This window comes from Actinia tenebrosa, unplaced genomic scaffold (assembly GCF_029948245.1).
Source record: "Actinia tenebrosa isolate PJP-AT-01 unplaced genomic scaffold, QUT_ActTen_1.0 PGA_scaffold6__47_contigs__length_16458017, whole genome shotgun sequence".
In the NCBI taxonomy this organism is placed as follows: Eukaryota; Metazoa; Cnidaria; class Anthozoa; order Actiniaria; family Actiniidae; genus Actinia; species Actinia tenebrosa.
In genome coordinates this window covers 13876899-13885432 of record NW_028292583.1, presented here as the reverse complement: position 1 = coordinate 13885432, position 8534 = coordinate 13876899, and the positions used below count along the sequence as shown (strand labels likewise).

The 8534-nt window shown below is 38.4% G+C and overlaps 2 pseudogenes across 1 annotated transcript; both read right to left on the bottom strand.

Annotated features, from left to right (window-relative positions):
* Nucleotides 1-226: 226 nt before the first annotated feature.
* On the bottom strand, nucleotides 227-1300 carry LOC116308729 (heparan-sulfate 6-O-sulfotransferase 1-B pseudogene; annotated as a pseudogene).
* Nucleotides 1301-3561: 2261 nt separating this feature from the next.
* LOC148906142 (heparan-sulfate 6-O-sulfotransferase 1-B pseudogene) lies at nucleotides 3562-8387 on the bottom strand (annotated as a pseudogene). Its single transcript, XR_016121498.1, has 2 exons — nucleotides 8267-8387; nucleotides 3562-6034 (listed from the first exon to the last, which is right to left on the bottom strand). The product of XR_016121498.1 is annotated as a heparan-sulfate 6-O-sulfotransferase 1-B pseudogene (transcript).
* Between the last annotated feature and the right edge of the window lie 147 nt (nucleotides 8388-8534).

Genomic DNA, 8534 nt, shown 5'->3' with positions numbered 1-8534 from the left:
TTTGGTTTCACTAATCTTTAGTAATCAATTTGTGAACGTTGTGTAAGGCTCAGGTCAAACGTCGAACTTCACATAAGTCGAACCTAATTGAAACAATGGATAATAAGGCAGTATTCTTTGATGTCAAAAGGTTCGGCTCATGTGAAGTTCGACGTTTGACCTTAGCCTTAGGGTATTCAATACTGTTTCAAACTTTAAAGTTCATCAAACGTAACCTGCCGACTAGTCAAATGTTTTTGTTTCGGGAATCTTCATCTTGAAAATGTCGAACCCGATAGAAAAACAGTTTTTTGGCATACTCATAGAGTTGTATATCAGCATCATTCAGCTTTTTGATCTTTTCTATATCACTAGGCATGATTCCATGCTGCATCGCGACCCCTGCTCTTGTCCGATTCAAACTTCGCTGCTCAAAAGGGTGAATAAATGTCATTCCAAACGTCTTTTCAAATAAATATTGGCTTTCTTTCTGGTACTCTGTAAGTCCGAAGTAAGCCATGCTTCTGAGGTTCTGGATTGCACTGTTGAGTATGATTAGTTCTCGTGTTCGTTGTAGGATTCCTGAGCTGGAATTATAACAGTTCACAAGAGTCAAGTCGGCTAGCATCCGTGCTTGACGGTCGAGAGCTAAGTTTGACTTGCAGTCGAGGAATACATCTAAGGTGATGTTGCTGTATGGGATGCCTTTATAACACGAGGGGAGTTCTTCCTTTGTTGGACGTCTACCATTGCACTTGTGGACAGATCGACGCTCCCACGTTATTCCCTCTTGGTGACAGCGAAGCTCACTTAGAATGCGATTGACTGGTTCTCGTAAGAATGTTGAGTAGAAGAGATGTGTGTTTTCACCATTGTGCCTCTTCACATAGTTAGCTACACAGTCACCATCGTGAAGTTCGGTCCAGTCCCAGTGCATTCCGCAAGGCTTCCAGCCGACAGAATTCGGTGCAAATAACCACATCTTAGAAGGGTCCAGGCTTTTGCAACTGCACTGTAGCAATGGTGAATTGGGTCTTGACATTTGCTCGCAGTTACATGGGGGATTAAAATTCAAGTTTTGCACTAAATCTAGCGAAAACTTCGTTCCTCCCGTTTTTTGGATGTGCAGGAAAACCAAAACATCCTTACCCCATTTGTCAAATTTAAATTTCTTAACATCGTTTTTTTCAAAACCACACCCCTCGTCTTGGTCAGTAGCTGGAAAATCATCATGATCTCTTCTGGTTTTCTCCGTAATGATATAATTCGACTTACATGTATTACACGTCTGAGGCAAAAAGTGGAGCGTTAAGAAGACCATGATTACCGTCACGATACTCAGAAATCCCACTATTACTCTGTGTGTATGTCTTTTGAGCGGCCAACTCATGCACATGTCGGGGAACCAGAAGTTCGTTCCCTAAGTGATAAGATATGTTCTAGGAAACACAATAAGAGAAGATGGTTTCTTAAGACTCACCCTTTAACACACGTCGAACAATGTTCGCATAATGGCTTGGTCGTTTTGAGATCCAAATATTTAATAAGATATTTAAATTATTCTCTGGGATCTCGGTTTCGATTCCTGAACTCAAGAGAGTTTGTTGCGACTCTCCCTTGATTCGAGGTAGGTTTTTGTCCAGACTCTTCGATTCTCCTCCCTCGTCCTCCTTTGATCCCAGAAACCTAACCGGCACCCTAAACTCCACTTCCATCCGTACGAAATTAAAATTAAACTCCTAGACCCCGTCCACTCTAATGATTTTTTTCCGTTTTATCATTAATGTGGCAGTGGAAAGGGGAAGCTTTCTAAAGAAAACGTTGGCGTCCGATGACACCGGCACGTCTATTTTTGCATGCGCAGATGATGTTGCACAATTTCCCCTCGTCATGTCATCGAGGGGCGTAAGCGCAATGAGGTTTCGAAATTATATTAGTGGGGACGAGGCCCTAGATTAATAAAAAAGGTTACGTAAAGAATATATTGTTTACTCGATGTAGGGTTGCAGGCTCATAAAGTTATATGAGTTCTCTTAGTGAACAAGTCATATTGTTTTCTACAAGATAGAAGCTTTCTAATTCTAATATCAGTTTCAAAAGGCATGATATATTTGTAGTGGTTTCAGTACCGCTCGCCTCTCACCGCTGTAGTCTAGGTTCGAGCCCCGCGGTTCGGGCTGGATCAGTCATATGTGAGTTGAGTTTGTTTGATGTGTTGTTCTCTATAACTCCCTCAATAAAAACAACATGTGAGTTGAGTGTCGTGTGTTGTAAATATACAGTCAATTCAAAAAATGTCGTCGACGACTCAAGCCTATATGCGACTAGACCTATGAGAGTATAAACCTTCATAACTTAGAGACGCATGTCAAATCAAGAAATATTTTACTAATCAACTATTTACTTTATGCAGAACCAGTACTAAAAGTATTGTCGAAGGGTTCATGTGCACTTTAAAGTCTTACTAATGAAGCATTTCATTTCGTCTCATCTTAAATTCCTTATATGTAGCTTTAATTATTTAAGTTTATCTGTAAAAGACATTGTTGGGTATGGTTTAGCTCCAAACTCATTGTGTCCTGCAGCACCAAGAAAGAGCCAAAAAAAAGCCTAGAGCAAGTGTTGGTTCTAAAGCATGTGTAGAATCATTACCCTGGATAATTAAGTATTATGAAATCATTTGAAAACAACACATCCGAGTCATTGATATTATGGGTACGCAATTTCCCTTACTTTTCAAGTAAATAGTTGGTAACTTATACTTTTAAACGCTGTACATGGCCTGTAATGGTTTCGCGGGTAGACTTAGGCCTGGGGAAAACGTCGAATTTTCCATGCAGATAATGAGGCGGCATTCTTTGATGTAAATAAATTCGGTGTCAAGGAAAGTTCAGTCGTGCACTCTACTTATATTAAGACCTCTAAATAGATTATCTAAAATATCAAAAATCTATTACTGCTATTCTTACCCCTGTATTTGTCGGTTGGTGAAGTTTTGGCGAAAATAACTATCAAAACGCAAAGTAAATCGGGACGTGGAAGGCACTTTACATTTGCGATGTTAAAGCACAACACAGCTCAAACCTTATTACGATTGCATAAATAGAGTAACTTGTTATACTTCACTGCTCATGAGAGCTATATATTGTGCTTGACTGGGCGTGAATTTAAGAGGCAATGTCTGTAAAAATCAAAGATAATCGAAAATCCGTTGCCAAGTTGAAAAAATTGATTTTGTTCATATTTGGTCCAAAGGTGTGGAATACCACTCAAATAAACGTACTGATGTTCATTTTGAATAATTTCACTTATTTTGAGAAAATCGTGAAAATCGATTTTGGCCGTCGGCGCCCTTAATTCAGCCTAAATCCGAGGTGAAAATGGTAGGTCTTAGAAAGGCGTTTGATTTTTACAGACATTGCCTCTTAACTGTAGAAACTATATATCCTTCGTTTTCACGTTACGTCATCTGGTTGAAATCGAATAGAAATAGTTGAAAACCACCAATAGTTAATAATTTTTTTGATATCATTTATTAAAAATTAAAAATGTCGTCAGATCCAAAATACCGAATTGGTCAGGCTTTCAAAGATGATCTTTCTGAATATAATACATAATAAGTGTTCCCATGCAGGAAAAAAGAACAAAACGACGGTGCATGACTAATCCAGCAAGGGTACGGATAAACACAGAATAACGTGCATGGGAAGCTCTCTATCGCGCCAAATAATCGGCAAATGAGCCTCGGATCGAGCGAGCTCAAACTTTATACAGTTGCTAGGAAATAATAAACGACATAATATCAAAGTTTAGTCATCCAAGATTAATAAAAACAAGCCTTACATTTTTGCGATACTTCTTAACAGATTAACTACATTCATTTACAATAAACTGCAAACATTTGCATTTCTTGGGCTGACTGAGCACCCGGCCACCGTGGCAGACTGGCAGTAAATGACAGTGCAGAGAGGTTCACTCAATTAAATAAAAGGAAAATCTCAGAGATCCTCTTCATCAAAGAATCGTACCCTGAATGAGCAAAGGCAGTGAGTTTACTAAACTAATAGCGCATCGCACTGATTCTAAAAATAGCTTAAAGATTCGGACAAACATTGCATTCTGTTTAACCGCTACGAGGATTATACGAACCGATTTTATTAGTTTTACTTAAAGTTACAATAATAACCCATGTAAACTGAGATCAACTGCGATCGGCTGTGAAAATTATCTGCTGAAAGTAAACTAGTAAGTTTGTTTGTCCGAATTTCGCCTTTGTCTTCGTTTTGATGACGTCACGGTTGCGCTGCGCTATTAGCCCGGCTTAGTGTATGATAAAGCGCAAAGAATATAACCGTGAAACTTTAGTAATACTAAATAGCACAAATTCACTAATTCCATTGTTTTCTATTATTGATATTACAGTAGATGGTCAACGGATGCTGACCGAAATATTCAATATACAAAACCATGAACAACAAATCTTTTTTCGTATGTTTCTGACTGTTAACCCGAATTATAATATAAAGATTAATTGCCTATGTACGACGAACTCCTAATGAATCAAATCTAATTGCAAATAGCTTAAATATTTCTGTGCTTATTGTGCTTGTGCTTCGCATCGATAACTTTGTTAATTGGCAGTCAGTTTGGTTTCACTAATCTTTAGTAATCAATTTTGTGAACGTTGTGTAAGGATCAGGTCAAACGTCGAACTTTACATGAGTCGAACCTAATTGAAACAGTGGATAATAAGGCAGTATTCTTTGATGTCAAAAGGTTCGGCTCATGTGAAGTTCGACGTTTGACCTTAGCCTTAGGGTATTCAATACCGTTTCAAACTTTAAAGTTCATCAAACGTAACCTGCCGACTAGTCAAATGTTTTTGTTTCGGGAATCTTCATCTTGAAAATGTCGAACCCGATAGAAAAACAGTTTTTTGGCATACTCATAGAGTTGTATATCAGCATCATTCAGCTTTTTGATCTTTTCTATATCACTAGGCATGATTCCATGCTGCATCGCGACCCCTGCTCTTGTCCGATTCAAACTTCGCTGCTCAAAAGGGTGAATAAATGTCATTCCAAACGTCTTTTCAAATAAATATTGGCTTTCTTTCTGGTACTCTGTAAGCCCGAAGTAAGCCATGCTTCTGAGGTTCTGGATTGCACTGTTGAGTATGATTAGTTCTCGTGTTCGTTGTAGGATTCCTGAGCTGGAATTATAACAGTTCACAAGAGTCAAGTCGGCTAGCATCCGTGCTTGACGGTTGAGAGCTAAGTTTGACTTGCAGTCGAGGAATACATCTAAGGTGATGTTGCTGTATGGGATGCCTTTATAACACGAGGGGAGTTCTTCCTTTGTTGGACGTCTACCATTGCACTTGTGGACAGATCCATTCTCCCACGTTATTCCCTCTTGGTGACAGCGAAGCTCACTTAGAATGCGATTGACTGGTTCTCGTAAGAATGTTGAGTAGAAGAGATGTGTGTTTTCACCATTGTGCCTCTTCACATAGTTAGCTACACAGTCACCATCGTGAAGTTCGGTCCAGTCCCAGTGCATTCCGCAAGGCTTCCAGCCGACAGAATTCGATGCAAATAACCACATCTTAGAAGGGTCCAGGCTTTTGCAACTGCACCGTAGTAAAAATTAATTGGGTCTTGACATTTGCTCGCAGTTACATGGGGGATTAAAATTCAAGTTTTGCACTAAATCTAGCGAAAACTTCGTTCCTCCCGTTTTTTGGATGTGCAGGAAAACCAAAACATTCTTACCCCATTTGTCAAATTTAAAATTCTTAACATCGTTTTTTTCAAAACGATACCCCTCGTCTTGGTCAGTAGCCGGTAAATCATGATCTCTCCTGGTTTTCTCCGAAGTGATATAATTCGACTCACATGTATTACACGTCTGATGCAAGAGGTGGAGCGTTGAGAAGACCATGATTACCGTCACGATACTCAGAAATCCCACTATTACTCTGTGTGTGTGTCTTTTGAGCGGCCAACTCATGTCGGGGAGCCAGAAGTTCGTTCCTTGAGTGATAAGATATGTTCTAGGAAACACAATAAGAGAAGATGGTTTCTTAAGACTCACCCTTTAACACACGAACAATGTTCGCATAATGGCTTGGTCGTTTTGAGATCCGAATATTTAATAAGATATTTAAATTGATCTCTGGGATCTCGGTTTCGATTCCTAAACTCAACAGAGTTTGTTGCGACTCTTCCTTGATTCGAGGTAGGTTTTTCTCCAGACTCCTCGATTCTCCTCCCTCGTCCTCCCTCGATCCCAAAAACCTAACCGGCACCCTAAACTCCAATTCCATCCGTATGAAATTAAAATTAAACTCCTAGACCCCGCCCACTCTAATTCTTTTTTTTCGTTTTATCATTAATGTGGCAGTGGAAAGGGGAAGCTTTCTAAAGAAAACGTTGGCGTCCGATGACACCGGCACGTCTATTTTTGCATGCGCAGATGATGTTGCACAATTTCCCCTCGTCATGTCATCGAGGGGTGTAAGCGCAATGAGGTTTCGAAATTATATTAGTGGGGACGAGGCCCTAGATTAATAAAAAAGGTTACGTAAAGAATATATTGTTTACTCATGTAGGGTTGCAGGCTCATAAAGTTATATGAGTTCTCTTAGTATACAAGTCATATTGTTTTCTACAAGATAGAAGCTTTCTAATTCTAATATCAGTTTCAAAAGGCAAGATTTGTAGTGGTTTCAGTACTGCTCGCCTCTCACCGCTGTAGTCTAGGTTCGAGCCCCGCGGTTCGGGCTGGATCAGTCATATGTGAGTTGAGTTTGTTTGTTGTGTTGTAAATATACAGTCAATTCAAAAAATGTCGTCGACGACTCGAGCCTATACGTGACTAAACCTAAAGGGAGTATGGTTGAATATTAATAAAGCGATAAAATATGCATTGTCAATTGTTCCCGGTTACTGATACAATATTAACAAACATTAACGATTGATGAGAAAAACACAATAGAAATCATGACCGCGAAGAGTTTTATCATTCTGATACAGAATCATATTCATTTGCATAAACTTTAACTTGGATTTTCTTGGCCAGATTCACTTTTGATTAAGAAAATAATCGCAAGATTCACTTTTATTTTGAAAATTTTAGTGAAAGGAGCAATTATAGAATAAAGCCCGCAAATGATATTCAGTTGTCGGAACTCTTTCTAGAACGACGCATACAACAATAGAAGTCATGGTCATTGAGTATGTGCATATGGAGTTCACGGGGTGTACGTTGTCACAGGACGAAAATTAAGCTTTAAGTGCACTGTTATAAGGTGCAGATGAACCCTTCCACAATACTTTCAGGTTTATACTTCCAATATGCTAATAAGGCTTAATTAAATATACAAAATTGAACTGGTTCATATACACAACGTATAAACCTTCATAACTTAGAGACGCATGTCAAATCAAGAAATATTTTACCAATCAACTATTTGCTTTAAGCAGAACCAGTACTGAAAGTATTGTCGAAGGGTTCATGTGCACTTTAAAGTCATACTAATGAAGCATTTCGTAAAACTTTAAGCCTCATCTTAAATTCCTTATGTGTAGCTTTAATTAAGGCTTAACGGCGTTTAAGTTCATCTGGAAAAGACATTGTTGGGTATGGTTTAGCTCCAAACACATTGTGTCCTGCAGCACAAAGAAAGAGCCAAATAAAAGCCTAGAGCAAGTGTTGGTTATGAAGCATGTGTAGAATCATTACTTTGGATAATTAAGTATTATGAAATCATTTGAAAACAACAAATCCGAGTCCTTGATATTATGGGTACGCAATTTCTCTTACTTTTCAACTAAATAGTTGATAACTTATACTTTTAAGCGCTGTACCGTGGCCTATTGCCGGTTTTCACATGACGTCATCAAAACATGAAAATCTAAACTATAGATCGTATAAAGACATTTCTAAAGTATGTTTTAGAAGTCAGTTTTATAAGTCACAAGAAAAAATCTCGAGTCATTTCGATGTTTGGTTCCCGAGTTATGAAGGTTGAGTTTGTTTCACACAATACCGTCACGTCTATCGAAATGCTTTACAACCTTAAAATCTGGCCAGTATATGTAGTTTGGACCGCTTTACAAGAATATATAACTTTTATTTCATTATAATGCGAATTTACGTTTTTGAAATTCATGATGACGTAGGTGAAAACCAAGAATAATGGTTTCAGGCGTGCACTCTACTTATATTAAGACCTCTAAATAGATTATCTAAAATATTAAAAATCTATTAATGCTATTCTTACCCCTGTATTTAATTTCGTCAGTTGGTGAAGTTTTGGCGAAAATAGCTATCAAAACGCAAAGTAAGCCGGGACGTGGAAGGCACTTTACATTTGCGATGCTAAAGCACAGCTTATTACGACTTTGATAGGCACCTTGCATAAATAAAGCAACTTCTTATACTTCACTGCTCTTGAGAGCTATATATTGAGCTTGAGTGCCCGTGAATTTAAGAGGCAATGTCTGTATAAATACCACCTAATCGAAAATCCGTGTCACGTTAAAAAAATC